This window comes from Lontra canadensis, unplaced genomic scaffold (genome assembly GCF_010015895.1).
Source record: "Lontra canadensis isolate GAN:19392208 unplaced genomic scaffold, GSC_riverotter_1.0 scaffold18, whole genome shotgun sequence".
In the NCBI taxonomy this organism is placed as follows: Eukaryota; Metazoa; Chordata; class Mammalia; order Carnivora; family Mustelidae; genus Lontra; species Lontra canadensis.
In genome coordinates this window covers 5,213,512-5,234,545 of record NW_022631012.1, presented here as the reverse complement: position 1 = coordinate 5,234,545, position 21,034 = coordinate 5,213,512, and the positions used below count along the sequence as shown (strand labels likewise).

The 21,034-nt window shown below is 37.4% G+C and overlaps 1 protein-coding gene across 4 annotated transcripts in view; it reads right to left on the bottom strand.

Moving 5' to 3' along the window:
* The window catches only part of KANSL1L (KAT8 regulatory NSL complex subunit 1 like), a 139,055-nt gene extending 125,954 nt beyond the window's left edge, over positions 1 to 13,101 (bottom strand). For 2 of the 4 annotated variants that reach the window (XM_032859902.1, XM_032859903.1), the window contains exon 1: positions 12,929 to 13,101. The gene's annotated coding sequence lies outside the window, so the exon portion shown is untranslated. The remainder of the gene's footprint in view (positions 1 to 12,928) is intronic. The other 2 variants (XM_032859901.1, XM_032859904.1) reach the window with 1 other exon arrangement.
* Between the last annotated feature and the right edge of the window lie 7,933 nt (positions 13,102 to 21,034).

The following is a 21,034-nucleotide window of genomic DNA, read 5'->3' as shown; positions in this document are numbered from 1 at the left end:
AAGTGTATCCTTATAAAAATTTCAGCCTGAAAGTCTTTCTACATTACAATCAAAAGAAACTCATGAATCCTGATGTCTCCTATAAATAAGAGATTAAATTATGTTCATATAGTCTTTCTTTTATGTGATATAACATGATGATTGATTTTCAAATATTGAATCACCCTTGTATCCCTGGAATAAATCCCATTTAATGTTTAGTTTTATCATTAAACATAGTGCATTATCCTAATTTTTTAAAAATTATTGAAATATGTGATAATTACATATAACAAAGTATCCTGATTTCTCTAAACTCTACCATTTCTGACTTCTTCCATATTACATACACTACACTTAACATTAACATTTCTAAAGATCTATAAAGGCTTGGATTTTCGACCATTTTGTTAACTACTATATGCATCCCTCATTTTATTGCACTTCACTCTATTGCACTTTGCAGATAGTGGGGGTTTGTTTGTTTTTGTTTTTTTACAAATTAAATGTTTCTGGCAACCCTGCATCAAGCAAGTCTATCAGTGCTGTTTTTCCAACAGCATATGTTCACTTCATGTCTCTGTGTCACATTTTTGTAATTCTCACAATATTTCAAACTTTTTCATGATTATTATATTTGTAATAGTGGTCTTGATTAGTGATTATGACTCACCAAAAGCTCAGATGACAGTTAAAGTTTTTAGCAACAAACTATTTTTTAATTAAGGTTATGTACAGCTGACCCTTCAACAATGCAGGGGTTAGAGATGCCAACCACCAACACAGTTGAAAATCCATGTATAACTCTAACTCCTCCAAAACTTAACTACTAGAAGCCTTACCAATTATATGAACAGGAAAATAACACATATTTTATATGTATTATATAGTATATTATTACATTAAAGCTAAAGGAAAGAAAATGTTAAGAAAATCATATGATAAAATACATTTACAGCATTTTATTTATTAGAAAAAAAAAATTGGTGTATAAGTGGACCCAGAGGGTTCAAACCTATGTTGTTCAAAACTCAAGTGTATCTTGTTTTTTCAGACATAATGCTATTGCATACTTAATAGACCACAGTATAGTATAAACGTAACTTTTACATGCACTGGGAAGCAAAAAATTCATTTGACTTACTTTATTGCAATATTTGCTTTGTTTTGGTGGTCTAGAACTAAACACACAATAACTCCAAGGACCAGCAACGTGAAAAGGTATCTGACATATGGCAGATGCTCAGTAAATATCTGGTGAATAAGTAAGTGTTTACCATGATGTTCAGAATAAAATCCAAAGTCACCCTCTCCATGGCCTACGAAGTTCTACATTATCAGGTCCCTGATTACTTCATACTCGACATCTCTCTTCATGGATTACTACACTCCAGCAACACGGGCCTCTGTGTTATTTTTGAAACACAGCAGATAGTCCCTGCCTCAGGGTCTTTGTACTTGCAATTCTCTCAGCCTGGAACAATTTTTCACAGATAATCCAGCTGGCTCCCTCAATTCATTCATATTTCTGCTCTACAATCCCCTCATCAGAATCTTGGCTTGACTAATATACATAAAATAGCTTTAGCCACTCAATTCATGACACTCCATTCCCTTATAATGCTTATTGTTCCTGATAGCCATGATCTGATATTTTGTTACATTCTAGTGAGGAATTTATTTTAAGGGCAGACCTAGATTTTGGTCAAGGTTCCAACTGCCAGCACTTAAAACAATGCCTGGTATACAACTGCCAGCTATTTGTTGATTGAATAAACAAACAAGTGAGTCACGATTTTGAAATGTGTTCCAAGATTTAAGTAGTAACAAATCATAACACCTATTTCAATTATTATTTTTAAGATAAATGTTATAAGCAAAGCAATATATAAAAATAATGTGTCACCACCAATTGTGGTTTTCCTTTAGTACATACTAGCTCAGTATTTTTTTTAAGATTTTATTTATTTATTTGACAGAGAAAGTGAAAGATGGAACGCAAGCACAGGGGAGCTGCAGAGGAAGAAGCAGACTCCCTACTGAGCAGACAGCCTAATGCGGGTTGATCCCAGGACACTAGGATCATGATCTGGACTGAAGGCAGACGCTTAACAACCGAGACACTCTTTTTTATCTTTTTTTTTTTTTTTAAGATTTATTTATTTTAGACAGAAAGTGAATGAGCAGGGGGAAGGGCAGGAGGAGAGAGACTCCTGAAGCAGACTCTCCACTGAGCACAGAGCCCAACAGGGGACCAGATTCCAGGACCTTGAGATCATGACCTGAGCCAAAATCAAGACTCAGCCCCCCAATCCAACTGTGGCTCAATATTATTTTAAAAAAACAATCACTGGGGGGTCGATGGGTGGCTCAGTTGGTTAAGCAACTGACTCTAGATTTTGGTTCAGGTTATGAACCCAGGGTTATGAGATAGAGCACCACATCCGGCTCTGCACTAAAGGTGGAGCCTGCCTAAGATTCTCTCTCCCTCTCCCTCTGCCCTTCTTTCCCACTCCCCACTCGCACTTGCTCACTCCCTCTTAAAATAAATAAATAATAATTGATATTCACCATATTAAACAATTAAAAAAGAAAATAGGGACACTTGGGTGACACGGAACACACTAAATGGAGTGATAGGCTGTGTTCATGGATTAAATTATCAAATATTGTTACAATGTCAATTATTCTTTAAAGACTGATCTGTAGATTCAACACAATCCCAATCAAAATCTTTGCAGAATTTTTTGCTAGTATCAACAAGCTGATTCAAAAATTCATGATGAGGGGCACCTGGGTGGTTCAGCCAGTTCAGCGTCTGCTTTTGGCTCAGGTCATGATCCCAGGGTCCTGGGATAGAGTCCTACATTGGGCTCCTTGTTCAACATGGAGCCTGCGTCTCCCTCTGCCTGCCACTCCCCTGCTTGTGCTCACTCTCTCTCTCTGACAAATAAATAAAATCTTAAGAAAAAAAAATTCATATGGAAAAGGCAAGGAACTAGAAACCAAAAACAAAACAAAAACTTTCCAAAATTACCAAAATAAAGTTTAAAAAAAGAAATAGAAAAATTGACTTTCAAAAAGCAGAAAATGAAGAAATGGCCAACCTTGAGTCATAAATATAGTTTTGTCTATTTTTGACAGAAGCTAGATTTTTAACCTCCATTTAATATATACTTAGTATAAAACCGAACATTCGGCAATTCAGTTAATACATATTAACTGAGCAAATATAACAAACACCATCTTGGTTACTATAAAGATGACAGTGAACATAAAAGATAAAGTTTATATTCTCAAAGAGCTTACATGCTAGCAAATGGTAGCTAACTATACAGTAAACAGACCAAAAAAAAAAAAAAAAACAAGTAAAAAGGGTTCCCTAGTGTTCTTATAAAAAACTAAAGAGTGATATAGCATGTCAACATTGGGAGAGGAGTTACTTTAGATTTGTAGATGAATGAAGGCCTTGTGTTGGTGACATCTGCTCTGAGAGATGCAATGACAATGATAAACCAACCAAGATTTGGGGGTTAAGAGCCTTCCAAGGAAAAAAGCCAACAAAAAAAATGCTTTAAAGCAGGAATAATTTTGGTGTGTTTGTGGAAAAAAAATAACAAATATATCTAGAATATAATGAGCCAGAGAGACAAAATAAGAGGAAATAAGATCAGAGAAGCAAATGGTTTGCCAAGACATTTTATGTAAGTCAAAGGAAAACCACTAAAGGTATTTGGATAAGGTAGTAACATGATCTAATTTACATTTATATTTTTAAAAAACTACTCTAGCTGTTCTATCAAGAAAAGGTTTCTTTAGGAAAAAGAATGGAAATATCTTCCAAGAAAATTAAAAAGTTGCTTGAAGTAATCTAAACAAGAGATAGTACCAGTGCCCTGGGACTGGTGAGGTAGTAGTAGTAGAAATGAAAATGGATGAATCTAAGATACATTTCAAGGTAGAATTTACAAAACTTTTGACAACCAAGATTTTATGGGGCCTAAGGTAAAGGAAGCAATTACTTATGACTCTTAGATTTTTGGGTTGAGCAACTGAGTAGTCAGTGATGCTATTTTCTGAAACGGAGAAAACTTGAGGAGACAGAAGGTTGAGGGAGAAAAATAAAAAGTTCTGTTTGGGATATGTTGACTTTGAAGTACCTATTAACCATCCAAGTGGAAGCAGTCAGATAAACAAGTCTAGAGTTCAAGCAAGAATTCAGAGAGATTCATTTTTGGGAGTCACTGGTTATAGTGTTTAAAGCCAAAGGGCCAGAAAAGTTTATCTAGGGAGAGAATACAGGTAAAGAAGGGAAAGGAGCCCACTGTCAAGGCCTGGGGTTCATTCACATTTGGGGAGAGGTAAAGGAGGAAGAGCTACCAAAGAATAAGAGCCCTAAAAGACCAGTCAGTGAGAAGGAAATTCCAGAGCATATGGCAATTGAGATCACAAAGTATTTAAAAATACATTAAGAAAACAGGGACAGCTCTATCGAATGCTACAATGAAGTCAAATAAAATAAGGATAACAAAGTGACACATGATATATTACCCTCTAAGCAATCTGTTGAAAAGCCTTGCTTTTTCTCACTTAAAAGTAAATTAAAAGAACGGCCAACCCCAGCCCCATCTAGCCATCCTGTCCTTCATAAAAAGGGAAAAAAACTAAGAAGCATTTGTGCAGTTCACAGCCCAGGGGCACAGCTTCCTAAAAGACAGGCCTAACCATCAGCCTACAGAATGCTTCCCCAAGGAGACACCTGGGTGGCTCAGTCAGTCTATACACAGTCTATACACAGTCTATACACAGTCTATACACATGCTTATCTGCCTCTTGATTTCAGCTCAGGTCATGATCTCATGATTTCAGGATATTGAGACTGAGGCCCATGTCAGCTCCACACTCAGCCAGGAATTTGTTTGGGATTCTATCCCTCTTCCTCTCCCCTGACTCATGCTCTCTCTCTCTCTAAAATATGCTTCTCCAACATCTTACTGAAGGCCTATTTACTGGAGTTCATTTTACCCAAGGACATCATGTCATCTTTTTCAACAAGAAATTATAAGGCATACTAAAAGGTAAAAAACACAGATTGAAGAGACAGAGCAAGCATCAGAACCAGACTCGGATATGGCAGGAATGTTGGAATCATGAAACTGTAAATTTAAAAGAACTTAAACAAGTTTGATTAATTTGCTAAGGCCTCTAATGGAAAAAGTACATGAAAGGATACATAATATAAACAAAGAGATGGAAATTCTAAGAATCAAACAAGGAATTAGCTAGAGATCAATAACACTGTAACAAAAATGAGAATGCCTTTGATGGACTCATTGGGAAACTGGACACGGCTGAGAAGGGAATCTCTGAGCTTGAGGGCATGTCAACAGAAACTTCCAAAACTAAAAAGCAAAGAGAAAAACACGAAAACAAACAAAAAGCCAGAATAGAATATCCAAGAAGTGTGGGACAACTACAAAATGTGTTTACATTTAATGGGAATACCAGAAGCTGAAGACAAAAAAAGAAGAAATACATGAAGCAGAAACAATAGAGAATTTCTTTAATGTCAGACATCAAACCACAGATCCAGAAAGGTCAGAGAACATGAACAAGACAAATGCCAAAAGTAAATTAAATAGTATATATCACTGGATAAATGAAACACTGTATTAAAATTGTATTACATAAATTTGTTGTAAGTACACAACAAATTTATGTAATACAATTTTAATACAGTGGTTCATTTAAAACAAAAGCCACATGAATGCAGGGTTTGAATGTTTTCACTCAGTGCTGTATCCAAGAACACTGTCTGGCACATAGCAAGCAGGCCCTTAGCAAATATTTCTTCAATAAATAGCATCAAAAATAATAAAATTATACTTGACCCTTAAAAAACATGGGTTTGAATTGTGCAGGTCACTTATATATGTAGAATTTTTTTTTCAATAAATACAATACTCTAAACACATTTTATGATTCAATCACATTCTTTTCTCTAGCTTATTTTATTGTAAGAATAGAGTATATAATACACATACAAAATATGTGTTAATCAGCTGTATTATAGGTAAGGCTTCCAGTCAACAGTAGGCTATTAGTAGCTGAGTTTTCGGGGGAGTCAAATGTTATACATAGATTTTCAACTGAATGAAGGGTCAGCACACCTAATCCCCATATTGTTCAAGCACCAACTATATTTTTAAATGTCTAGAAAGGAGGTTCATGAGATACTTTATTATGAAAGGAGTCTTAAAGTTAGGAAATATTAGTATAGAACACTGCTGTCCAATAGAAATATGATGTGAGTTACATATTTAATTTTATATCTGCTACTAGACATATTTTAAAAGTAAAAAAGGAACATAAAATTAATTTTATTAAAATATTTCAATCTGTAATCAATATAAAAACATCTTGATGAAGTATTTTATGTTTTGTATGTGTGCTAAGTCACAAAATCCAATGTTTTTTACACTTAACTAACTCAATTTCAACTAGCCACATTTCAAGTGTTTGATAGTCATATGTGGTTAAGGACTATTGTACTGGGCAGTACAAAGTATACAAGTCCCCCCAATAAACGGGAATCAACCATTAACTAAAATATCAGTCCCTAAAGCTCTTAGCTAAACATACTGTTTAGTATTTTTAGGCACCTGTAATATTTCAAAATGTTCAAAAATATGGAAAAGACAAATACTTAAAAAGCTTTCAAAGAAGCAGCTTGATCTTCTTATGAATATTTAGTTTCTAATTATTCTGGTTTCCAATTATTCAGTTTCTAATCATGCACATAATTGTGTGGCACAAAAGTATTTGGATCTTAGCTAAATCTAAGAAATTGTTTCTTGCTACTAAAATACTGTACTCTATTTATTCCAGGCACCATTTATTTCATATACACCTAAGATACTCAGCAAAACAGGTCCCTCTTCTAAGAGTTTAGTATATAGGACTTCAAAAAACCTGTAATGGATAAAACTGAGGGAAAAAACTCTTTTTGGCCACAAATACAGAGCTGAAATATTAAACTAACAGGATCTGCAAGGTAAGAAACCAACCATATCAGTACCCTTTCAAAGAAAGGAATTAGTCAGATTATCCTAATTATCTGTCAAGAAGCAAATGTTCTTGATAATCCAAAAATCAACTATATTTCCTGAGCATGAATTTCACTTCTATGTTTTACAACAAAGTTTTCAACTTACATTCCAGTTTTAATTAATTAATGAAAAAATTCTTTAGCACATACTCAGCCCAGAAATTTTGAGAGTGGCAAAAAACAAAACCAAAAACTAATCTGTTATAAATCTTTTACAGATAACCCATCAAGTAAATAACCCTGCAGTGAACAGTCCAGATCTTAGAAGTCTCACAAAAAAATGCCAACCAGAGAGAAAACTGCAGCCAGGCTAGCTGGTTTATGCCTTTAAATAATAAACATTTTAAAACTACAAAGAATCAAAACTTTTTGTCTTTCTTTTTATCTATATTAAACTTCATTATTATATAAATCAAACTGGTTCAGTAAAAAGTCTTTATCATAAGTTCTAATTTTTGGTCTACAATTTAATCCAACACATACATTCACTGTGAATTAAGAAATCAGTTGTTACATTAAAACAAAGAAAGAGCTTTGCCCTGATGCATATAAAATGTTTCCATTAGTAACATGATCTTTTTTTATGAATCATACATATTTATGAATTTAGCATTAAGTGTAAAATGGGCCTGCAGACATCATGAGATACAGAAATATTATGTCATCCCTCAAAAACTGCATGCACATAGTGAGATAATTATGATGTCAATTACCACTGAGTTGATACCGACACGTAAATCAGGTCTTTACAATATGTAAGTCATATATGCCAAATAATTTTTGGCATACATTCTAAAAAAAAAAAAAAAATCAAAAGTTTGCTAAGCTAGTCTATCTTCAGAATTGAAACTGATAATCTAGATAATTTAGATAAGAACCACCCTTCCTCCTGAAAATTAACATTAAAATTTAAAGGCCAAATCTGATTTGTCCACCCCCTAAAGTACTGCTCCAGATTTTAACTATGATTTATATTGTAGCATGGGTTGGTATATTCCATACAGTCCATGGAAAATAGCCTATTCAAATCCACCATGAATATTAAATTTACTCTTTCAACTGGAATCTGGATAATCCCAATTCTCTTAAATGTAATAACACAGACTAGGAACTGCATTATCATGAAGGCAGATACAACCTTAAGTTTTAGGCAATAAAAATGGCCAACAGAATTTTGAGAGAGGGGACAAGCCTGACGTAGGGACAAAAATTATTTCCACAGTTACAACTTAAATGTGTTTCAGACATCTGATCCATTAGAATAACAGTCAGAGGAAGAATAAGAAAAAAAGACATTCCCCTAGCAAAGTATGAGAGGCTCTTTCAAACATTACTAAAATATAAGACTCAAATTGTTAATTTGTAACTCAAAGGAAAAATCTAATTAAAACAATAGAAGTAATGAGAGAAGAGTTTAAGTATAGTATTACTCTTCAAATATATAGGAATTAATGGAAGGTATAAATACAAATGTGTATGTTTTCATTTTCAAAGTGTCATGTTTTCAAGATTTCTTTGTTAAATATGGGCTTTCTCAATTTACAGCAGAAAACACTGCAGTAATTGGCATGACCAGGGTACAGTTGGCTCAGTACTTTGTACTCAGTAATGTTTACAGCAAGAACTTCTTCCACTTTGAAAACTATCCCTAAAAAGGAATTCTCTTTGAAGACTAAAGGAATTTAATTAAAGATAAAGCCACTTGGGTGGCCACATAATACATCAAACAGATCATACTTCAAGCAGAATTATTACTATTCAGTTATAAGTGCATGACTCACAGGAATATAAATGAACAGTTGTTTTTTTGTGTGTGTACATCTGCTTGGATCCAGAAATGTACATTTGAAGTATACTATATTTGCTCCAATTTAATTTCATGTTGTTAAACACTGATTAATGGTCTACACAACAATTTTTTTTAAAAATTACTTCGAAAAACATGCTTGAGAATTCTTGGTCTTATAGGACCGAAACCAGATAATAAATACAAAGCTCATTACAAATATTAACAAAACCTCAATATTATAAATGAATGCATTTTCTCTCAGTTCTGCAATAGAGAACTGTCACATCCATACAGAAATAAAATGTGCTTCCAAAACCTAAACATATTACCAAGTATTAAAGACTTTCATTATTGTCTTCAGATTTTCATTATAGACTGTCCACAGGCAAGTACAATATTACCATTTTTATTAACATTTGCTGGTTATTTATCCTACATACAATATGGAGCCCAATTCACTGAAATCTCTCTTAAGACAAAATTTAAAAGGAAAAACAAATAGAAATCTTGTGGAAATGATACACCTTCCTCGCCTTCTGAAATTGAATATAGAGAAAGTAATGTAAGATTGTACTGGCGATCCAGTCCTCCTTATGTACAGTGTTCCCTTTTAGTCCCACAATGCAGTCAGGACTTTTAGGATAGAGGTATAAGATGATATGCTTTAAAGTCAGTAAATGGGGATGCCTGGGTGGCTCAGTTGGTTAAGCAGCTGCCTTCGGCTCAGATCATGATCCCAGCGTCCTGGGATCGAGTCCCACATCGGGCTCCTTGCTCTGCAGGGAGCCTGCTTCTCCCTCTGCCTCTGCCTGCCATTCTGTCTGCCTGTGCTCGCTCTCTCTCTCTCTCATAAATAAATAAAATCTTTAAAAAAATAAAAATTTAAAAAAAAATAAAGTCCGTAAATGTGTTGCAAATTCCCTATGACCTGTCACTCTCTTGCAACAAGACCCACTCCTTGAAGTTTATAACCTGTGAAACCCAACTGGTAAACAATCCTTAACACAATTCTAAACCCGAAAAAAAAAAGCTTTCTGCCTCCTTTACAATCTAAAACTGTACAGACTAATACAAAAGGACATGAAAGGAAAATAACTGAATAAATGAAAATAAAAATTACAGATGACATACAAAGTTTACATGGTTAAGTTAAAGGCAGTAAAAGATATTATAGGCAGTAATAGGTGGACTGTCAGGAACAATGTAAATAATAAAACAAAGGAACTTTAGACAGGTTTTTAAAAAATTACACAGAAAAGGCTACACGTGAAACTAGAATGATAAGAGTGAAATCTGTAAGTGAAATTCCATACAAGATAGATAAATGAAGAAAAGAAATGAAATAGTTTATCATGACAAATGGCATAAAAAACTGGATAAAACTCTTGGATAATGCAGCAGGTGAACATGAGAAGTCACCAGACCTTTTAGTAGACAACTGTGAGATCCGTGAAGCCCCTATCTGAACTGAAGGCAGAAGTGCTCAAAGTAATGAATCAATAAAGGTATACTGCCAACAACGTACTGGTAAACCGAGTAAGACAAAAAAGCAAGACAGCACTTCCTGATCTTCCAGAGGTCAAAAGGGTAAATATTAATAAGCCAACTGGCAAGTATTCATTGAGCACCCACTTTGTGATTTGCAACATGTCATATACGAAATATATTCTTCTCCTTGAAGCAGCTTACAGTAAATTAAGAAAATAGATATATCACAGACATAAGTGGAAAAATTTTAATGCAAATTAAAGCAAGGTTTTCTCTTTCAATACTAACACTAGATGATGAACAAGGACATAATGTGAGCCTGGCTCATATACGAGTATGAATTCATACAACATTCTGAAAGGTAGTTTGATTATGTTCAAGAGCCTTAAACACACACACAATCCCAGACTCTAACCTAGTAATTTCTTTTAGATTTTGACCTAGTAATTTCTTTTACAAATCTAAGGGGAAAAAAAAATCTCTAAGATTTATGTAAAAAGCAATTCTCTGTCATGAAGTTTATATATTAGCAAAACATCAAAAACATCCCAAACATCTACCAATAGGAAAAATTTAAAATATATTTACATGATACAAGTTTAAGCAAATATAATTTTTCAAAGATTAATGACATGGGAACGTTTATGAGGTAGAATTAAATGAAAATATAACACATGAACCCCGTTATAGGAAAAATTCACAAATACACATAAATATTTAGAAATGCAAACTGTATTGTTATTTGCACTCATCTTTATTTTCCAAATTATTTTTAGATTATTCAAGAAAATAAGCAATTGTTATTTGAAAGTCATATATTATATACACGCAAAAGATAAATGTAAAAAATAAATGTGATATAATTGGGCTGGAGTAAGAAAAATTTCATCTAAAAACAGTCTAGAAGCACTGGGGAAGAGAAGTAATGATAATCTATCTACAAATAAATGATGGCAACCTTGACACTGATCTGAATAACTAGGTGAAAACTGAGAATCAAAGATAATAGTCACTACAATAGATTTTGAAGATATTCAAATATATCCTATTTCATGATTCACTCAGTTTATACTCTTCCAGGATGCTGGATTATTTTTAAAAAATTACTGACTTTTACTATAAACCCTGTCGCTTAGCAATTTCTGTATTTTTGCAGTGTTGGTAAAAATTGTAAACTACTTTTACTAACACAAGGTATTTAATTCTCATAACAATCTCTTAAAGCAGGGACAGTATTATGAAACTATTTACAAGACGAAACAAACATCGAGAAAAGAGGGGTTGTGACTTGCCCAAGGAAACGGCCAGTTGAGAAATGGAAACAGTAGAAACCACTCAAAGCTAAACCTCTTTTTCAAGCACTCTACATTCCAGAACACCAGGTTTTTCTCCAAGAGTGAATTATTTTTAAAGCCACTTTCTCCTAGTCAAAAACACTGTCAGTTTTGTCTGTATTGGTAAACATATCACAAAGGTTTAGTTGGTAACAAAACTGCCCCATCCTGTATTTTAAAAACATTCCTACAGAATCAAACTCAGCGCGAAGTTAAGCCAGCTGAGTAAGACGAAAGAAGTTACGGTTTTAAATCTCATCAGCTGACTAGAGTTTGGGGAATCAAAAAGGAATGTGCTTCCCACAGTTTAAAAAAAAAAAAAAAAAATCAATCTCCAACACCCCCAGCCCCCAGCCCCCAGCCCCCAGCGCCGCAGCTCACAGCTGATCGGAGGTAAAGGGTGGAGTGGATCTGCGCAGCAGAGCCGGCAGGGAACCAACCAAAAACTAATCCTTTCAAAGTGAAGGACAAGAAGGTCCATCCCAGTGTCTCCCTTCTTGGATGTAAAGCTAACCTCTTCCTTTCTTTAATGACCAGAAAACACCCTTCTGTTTCTTGCTACTAATCAGCACACATCCTCAAATTTTCCTGCAGCGTCGGTCCCTTCAGAATCCCAAGAAGAGACACAAACTTGGAAACACCATTCCTTATTCTCTAGACTCCTCTCCACCCCATCTAATTCTGAAAACCGAAACAACGTTGCCGGAAATAAAGTATAAAATAAAGAAAACAAGGGTCGCATCCAACACAGACGCCTCCGCTTCAGAGCTTCCCCAAAACAGCAGACACCACAACCGCACCCGAGGAGGTGCGGCCGCTAAAACAAGGGGCGGGCCCAGCAGACCACGTGTTCTGCCGTCTGCGCACGCGCCAGCCAAAACAAAAGGGAGGCCTGCCAAGCCCCTCCCCTGACTCCACGTGACCACTCCTAGGTCCGCCCCCACCCCTCCCTCCACTCCTCCTCTCCCCTCCCCTCAGCTTCTGCCAAGGCTGTTAGGTTTAGCCGTTTAAATTTGGCTGCCGTCCGACCCCTGCCCTAGAGCGCGATCCGGTGCCGGGACCCAGAGTCCAACAGCCCACAGGATTCGGGAGGCGAAGGGGCTGCCGTTCGGCTGCCTGGCCCGCAAGTCCACCCGGCGGTCTTTTCCGCTCTCCCCTCCCCGCCCGCCGCCGTCCCCGGCAGAGGAGACCCACCCCCCTCAGCCCGCCGCTGAGACGCCGGCCACTCGCCTGCTGGGGCGCCCTGGCTCCCCTCCGCCGCCGCACCTTCGGTCCGGCCGTGGTGGGGGCTGCTGAGGTGATCTCTAGCTGCCCGCCCGCCTCCCCCCACCCGGGGCGCCGCTGACTCGTCTCCAGAGCGCGCCCCGCTCCCGCCCCGGCCGCCGCCGCGGTTTAACAGTCCGCCCGCTGCCCGCAGCTCCGGGCGGCTCGGGGACGGAACCCTGCCGTGGTGGAGGGGCAGTGGGCGGGGCGCAACGCCAGCCAATGGCAGCGGGGGAGGGGAAGCGCCATGCAAATGAGCGCGGGTGGCGGGGAAACCCCGGCAGGGGGCGGGGCCTGCAGCAGCGGCTGAGAGCGTTCTGGAAGTGGCTGGAGCACGACACCCGAACCCTGCTGCAGAGGCTCGGCGGCTCCCTGGGGGTGGGTTCTTGGTCGTTCTCGCTTCCTCCCTACCTCTTCCCTCGCGAGCGGGAGGCGCGCGCGCGGGCGCGCGTACACACACGCACACACACCACCCCCTCCCCAAAATTACGGGCGCGCGTACACACACACACACCACCCCACCCCCACCCCCCAAAATACGGGCGGGTGACTTCCCGCCCTTGCTTTGCTATTTCTGTACTACCGTGACAGGAAAAGCAAAGAGAGGGGAAAGTCGGGCTGCATTACGCCCTACCGCCCGCCCTCGGGCTGAGCGGGCTCCTGGTGTCCAGTCCCTCCCTGCGGCTCGAGGGGCAAGTTTTAACAAAGCTTTGTCACAGTTTCCAAATCTGTACTTCTCTGTGGGTTTGCTTGTATGTGTGCTCCGCGCTCAAATCCAGAGCCATAATTCTGTACGACCCCCGAGAGGCTCTAAAGTAGGGTGACAAATCTGCTTTGGATCCGGCTGGGTCGTTTTATGGTAAAAATCAGGAGCCGCCTGCTCAAGCATTTTTAAATCTGTGCAAAGCTGGTTTGAGTGGCGTTGGAGTTAACTCTGTTCTGCAGTAGCGCAGTCAAATAAACGGGGTTTTGTGCGGAGATAGTTGGCCAGGGACACATAAAAACATTTCTGAGAGTCTTGCACCTGGCTCCACTCACCACTAAACTACACCCGGGCATTTCCCCAGCCACGCTCTCTCGCTCTCTCTCTCTCTTTTAAATAAACTGAGCACTAAATATAGCTCTTTAGATGATGTACTACAGGCTTTCTTAAGAACCTAATTTACACATGAAATGATTTAGGGAATAAAGCGCGCTCGAATTTTAGATCCAAAAAGACAATTGCCATTATTTCAACCTTATTAATTGAAGGAGATCGGATCGTCGGGGTAGGCAGGCGGGGGAATCCTAGGAATTGGAGTTAAAACAAACCATAAGGCATGACACGGATTACTGAAATTAGAAAATAACCGCCTGTTCCTGGTTTTTCTAGTGCATTAGGACATTACTGCAATAACTTTATGACAGGTTACATTTATAGCAGAGAATACTTTCTGAAGATTGCTCAGAACAATAATTGCACATTCATATGGAGTAAGGGAAGAGTTTCAGGAAACTGATTCACCTTCCTTGGAATAAAATTTGTAAGCAAATGATGTGTAAATAGTTAAATCAGCAAATATTTACTGGATATTCACTATATTCAAGGTTGTCCCTGCCCCTGGGGACAGAAATGCAAAAATGAGTAAGATATTTTAAAAAAAAATTTTTTTTAAGATTAACAGTCTGAGAAGTCAAATCAGGATTGAGATAGTTCTAAGGAAGGCTTTTTTATTTCAGCTGGGTGTTTTTAAAGACTTTGGACAGAGAAGAAAGAAGGCATCAATCAGGAGATAGTATTTTTTTGAATTTGAGTAGAGGTTGTGTTAATGATATTACTGGGCTGGAAAAGTACATGTCAGCTAGATTGAGTAAATCTTGAATAACAGGAATTCAGATTTTAACCTGAAGGAATTGTAGTGCCATCAAATTACTGGAGGATACAATTTTCTTCTGTGAAATAATTATCAGTTACTAAAACAAAATATTCATATACTTACCAAATATTTATTGCACACATGATTTGTGATGGGTATTGGAGTTATGGCCATAAACAAGTTTCCTGCCCTGGTGTTATTTGTAGAAGGTACAGGCATTGAGCTTTGTAATTGCACAAGTATAATTCAGGAAGCATTTTTACACACATTATCTAGTTTGTTCACCAAACAGCCTTAGGAAGACACCTGGGTGGTTCAGTCGATTAAGCGTCTGCCTTTGGCTCAGGTCAAGATTCCTGGTCCTGGGACTGAGCCCTGCATCAGGCTCCCTGCTTAGCTTCTCCCTCTCCCTCTGTAGCCATCATAGAAACATAATTTTCTCATTTCTTTTATATTGTTTTTGATACTTTAAAAATAATAGAGGGACGCCTGGGTGGCTCAGTTGGTTGGACGACTGCCTTCAGCTCAGGTCATGATCCTGGTGTCCCGGGATCGAGTCCCACATCGGGCTCCCAGCTCCATGGGAAGTCTGCTTCTCCCTTTGACCTTCTCCTCGCTCATGCTCTCTCTCACTGTCTTGCTCTCAAATAAATAAATAAAAATCTTTAAAAAAAAAAAATAATAGAAACTTGGGGAATAGGAAATAATTAATAATATAGGCTTGGTTTTAAAAATGTAGAAAAGCCCAAAGAAGAAAAGCACTATCTTTTATATGTATGAGATGACACTGCACAATTTTTTTTACTCCAATTAACCAAATACTAAGCACATTATTTCTTGACATTGAACATTACCCTAAATATTTTAATATTTGTAGCATATGTATGCTGGTTTTCCAGATATTGTAGAATATCAATGCTCCTTAATATGAAATTGACATACTGAACCATTTGTTAAATTGTTTTCCATATTACTTATTCAGCAAAAGCCTGGAAAAAATGCACATAGTTAATTTTTTTGATCAAGGGTATATTATTATGAAGAGGGTACATTAAAGGCATTCTGACTTCTAAGAAAAAATATAACAATGGCCAGGAGACTTACAGAACCAGTAAGAACAAGGAGAAGGGAAGGGCACCATTCTTGCTGACATAATTATTACCTGTCTAGAAGCACATAAATGTGTCCAGGTAAGCAGTATTACAGTGATTTCATGAGATAAGCTTCTCTCCTCAACACTGGTTTTTATTCAGTAACTCTTTTCATTCAAGAAACATGTGTGCAGCACTTAATATACAGCTTACATTATGATAAATGCTAGTGATACAGGAAAAAGATCATATTCTACTCTTAAGCAGCTCACAGCCTAGCAGTAACAAACACATCCTTTTCTATCTCCCTTCCCTGTTCTGTTTTTCTCCGTGGTACTTACCACCATCTAACAACACAGATTTTTATTCTTTTGTTTTTTGTTATTTTATCTCCCGTGGTAGAATGTGAACTCCATGAGGTCAGGAACTTCTGCTATTTTGCTCACTGCTATATCCCCAGAACCAAGGACAGGGCCTGGCACATGTATACTTCCAAAACATATTTGTTGAGGGCAGGCATGCATTTAATTCTCACATTTTGCAAAATGGGTTTTACATTCATTTTCCAGGTTAGAAAAGAAAGACAACTCAGTGAGGTTAAATAATATATCCAAATTCTCACACTAATAAAGTGTGGCTAATATGGGATTTGAAGACAGACATACCCTCTCCAGAGGCAGAGATTTTTCCCCACCACCTTTCCTAGAATAGAAAACTGGTTTGGAAGTCTGTACCATTTACTCCTCAAATTTCCATGCCCAGGGCAACTGTCCTCCACTTTTATATTCTAGTATATTTCTTTCTTTTTATAGTCATGTTTGGAAAGTGGGACCGGAGAAGTAGCAAGGCTAAAAAAGGTGATAACTCCTATTCAAGATAGATTTAGCTCTAACTAGCCAGTGTCAACAGTCAAGCAAAGAGCAGGGGTGGGTAGCAAGAGCTATAAGATTCTTAGAACCAAGGCAGGATACAAGAGTGGTCAGACCTGGCCCATGCCTGAAGAGGAATAAAAAATTACTCCTAATGTATATGAATATCAATAGCACCTTTTTTCACAATAGCCCCAAACTAGAGACAACCCTAGGATCCACCATACAGTAAAAAGATAAATGGTGGGACAATCCATATAATGAAATAACTGCTCAGCAATAAAAAAGAAAAAAATTATTGATACACAGAACAATGTAGATAAGTCTGAAACAGTATGCTGAGTGATTTATAAGACTCAAAAGACTAAATATTACATGACTCCACTTATATAAAGTTCTAGAAAATTTGAATTTAAAATATCATCACAGAAAGCAGTTGCTTAGGCCTGGGACAGGAGGAATTTACCGGGATAAATATAAGGGATGTTGGAAAAACTACATCTTGATCATTGCAGAAGTTAAATGGGTTCATACATTTGTCAAAACATATACTTAAACATACTTAAAACAGATACATGCCAATGTGTGAGAATTATACTTCAGTAAAATTTATTTTTAAAACAAGGGCTCTGATGAAAGTTGACTCAGGAATTTCAAGGAGCATTTTTTTTTAACTTGTACTGAAATATAGTTTAATGGGATTTAATTTAAAAGACATTCTAGAAAGTGTCCATAAGCTTCATAAAATTGCCAGGAGTTCATGGCAGAAAAAAGATCATGTCTGCCTTTATCTGGCATGTTCCAGACAGGGGCTGCTCCACCAGCAGGAGTGGTGACTGACTGGAGGACACTGGGAAGGACTGAGCCATCTTCATTTGTCCCAGAGATGGACACTGTTCTCACAGCCTAATTTACACTTTCTCCATCTGCCGTGTGTATTCTCAGATGGCGGTCCAAAATGTAGACAGAAAAATTAAAAACCAGTCTATCTTAGCTAGGATGCAGATAATCCATATGAAATGTATCCAAAAGCCCAAAATAATGATACCTTAAAAATACAAGGGTTGGGACACCCGGGTGGCTCAGTCAGTTAAGCACCTGCCTTCGGTTCAGGTCATGATCCCAGGGTCCTGTGATCAAGTCCCACATGCGCACTCTCTGACAAATAAATAAATAAAATCTTAAAAGAAAATACAAAGGTTAATTATCTCTCTCATAAAATATATTGTTGATTCTGAAACATATTTTATTTTTTTAGAATTTATCATTTCTAAAATCAAAATGACCTTGGTACTGATGCAAGAAGAAATCATTTTATCAGTCTGACTGACAGTGGCCTTTAATAATACAAAAAAAATTGCACCTTGACAGTTAATGAAATATGGTTTAAAAAAAAGTTTAAATGTAAATAGCAATAAGCTGATATAACAGCTCTACAAGGTCATGAAGGACCCAGGCTGCTTTCTGTTATTTCCTTCTGCCATTCTCAGTCCTGACATCCATTCTCAAGGTAACCTTAGGGTCCCAGAGAACTACTAGAACTCCAGTCACTGTATCCACTTCCTAGGCAGCAGATAAGGAAAGGACACAAGACCTTTAAGTCTCTCTCTTCCTTTCATGAAGTTCCGCTTCAGAATTCTACAATTTGGTCCTATGGATATACCTAGTTGCTAGAGAGACTAACAAATACAACTGAAGTTGAACACATTGTCACCTTCAAGAATATAGGGATTATCAGGAATAATATAGGATCACTTAGAGAGAAAAGGAGAACAGATGTTGGTTGGGCAATGGCTTCCACCAGTTCCCAAAGCAAAGTATCTATAACCAGAGCTGCTAAATGTGACAAGATAGTAGTGTTGAGTTTGTTAAGTTCTTTACAGATCTTGGTTACCAGCCCTTTATGAGTCAAGATGTCCTTCAACAGATGAATGGATAAAGATGTGGTTTATATGTATAATGGAATATTACTCAGCCACCTGAAAGGATGAATACCTACCATTTATATCGATGTGGATGGAACTGGAGGGTATTATGGTAAGTGAAATAAGTCAATCAGAGAAAGACGGTTATCTTATGGTTTCACTCATATGTGGAATATAAGAAATAGTGCAGAGGATCATAAGGGAAGGGAGGGGAAACTGAATGAGGAAAAATCAGAGAGGCAAACAAATCATGAGAGGCTTTTATCTCTGGGAAATAAACTTAGGGTTGCTGAACGGGAGGTGATTGGGGAAATGGGGCAACTGGGTGATGGGCCTAAAAGAGGGCATGTGATGTGATGAGCACCGGCTATTATATGCAACAGATGAATTATTGAACACTACATCTGAAACTAACGATGTACTATACGTTGGCTAATTGAATTTAAATTAAAAAAATAAATAAATAAGGGGCGCCTGGGTGGCTCAGTGGGTTAAGCCTCTGCCTTCGGCTCAGGTCATGATCTCAGGGTCCTGGGATTGAGCCCCACATCGGGCTCTCTGCTCAGCAGGGAGCCTGCTTCCCCCCTCTCTCTGCCTGCCTCCTCTCTGCCTACTTGTGATTTCTCTCTCTGTCAAATAAATAAATAAAGTCTTTTAAAAATAAATAAATAAATAAATAAAACAAAATAAATAAAGTAAAATTAGGCCTACACTATAAATGACAGAACACAGAGATGGAAAGAAACCATTAAAGTGAGTCCTTAGTGACAAAACTAAGCTGTTTGGTCAACCAGTTTGGAGTCTGTTCTATCTTTGACCTTTCCAGTCTAATGAGCCCTTCCCTCATTTTTTTAAATCAAATTTGATTTGGGATTTCTGTTTCTATATTCTTCAATATAATTTTCTACATAAAATGGAACATAACCTCTCTTGGGATATGTTAAGATAAACTTCTGTTGAGTTTAGATTTAAGGAAAGGATTGAAGAAAAAGTTCAATTTTTACTAATCAGAATATATTCAAGATGGATTTTATTAAACAGAAGGTAAAATTTAAAAAAAATAAATTTGGTAGTACTCTGAAACTAGAAAAACCTCACTAAAATAAACTAGAGATATTTGGAAAAATGGCTGATTTCAGCTCTAAGGCAGATGAGTATGGGAAATTTTGTGGTGCCATAGAGCAAGGGCACTGTAAGAAATAATGGGGTCATGTCAAAATGTTTCAACATTACATGATGTCTGGTATTTTTTTGAAAATAATCCATGATGGTCCTTACCTCTGTGGTCAAGTAATATTTGACAAAGCAGGAAAGAATATCCAGTGGAAAAAAGACAGTCTTTTGAACAAATGGTGTTGGGAAAATTGGACAGCCACATGCAGAAGAATGAAACTGGACCATTTTCTTACACTATACACAAAAATAAACTCAAAATGGATGAAAGACCTAAATGTGAGATAGAAACACAGGCAGCAACCTCTGTGACCTTGGCCACTTCAACTTCTTGCTAGTCATGTCTCCAAAGGCAAGGGAAACAAAGGCAAAAATAAAAATGAACTATTGGGACTTCACCAAGATAAAAGGCTTCTGCACTGCAAAGGAAACAGTCTGACCAAACTAAAAGACAACTGAGAGAATGAGAGAAGATATTTGCAAATGTCTTATCAGATAAAGGACTAGTGTCCCAAATCTATAAAGCAATTACCAAACTCAATACACAAAGAACAAATAATCCAATCAAGAAATTGGCAGAAGACATGAACAGGCATTGCTCCAAAGAAGACTACAAATGGCCAACAGACACATGAAAAAATGCTCCATATCACTTGGCATCAGGAAATACAAACCAAAACCACAGCGAGATACCACTTCACACCAGTCAGAATGGCTCAAGTTAACAAATCAGGAAACAACAATGATCTCAGGTTCCTTATGATCTCAGGTTCCTGGGATTGAGCCCTGTGATGGGCTCCATTGCTGAGGATGCAGAGAAAGGGGAACCTTCTTACATTATTGGTGGGAATGCAAACTGGTGCAGCCACTCTGGAAAACAGTATGGAGGTTCCTCAAAAAGTTGAAAATAGAACTCCCTATGACCCAGCAATTGCACTACTGGGTATTTACCCCAAAGATATAAATGTAGTGCTCTGAGAAGTCACCAGTACCCCAATGTTTGTATCAGCCATGTCCACAATAGCCAACCTATGGAAAGAGCCTAGATCTATTGATAGATAAATGGATAAAGAAGATGTGATATCTGCATACAATGGAGTATTACTCAGCCATCAAAAAATGAAATCTTGCCATTTGCAACAATGTGGATGGAACTAGG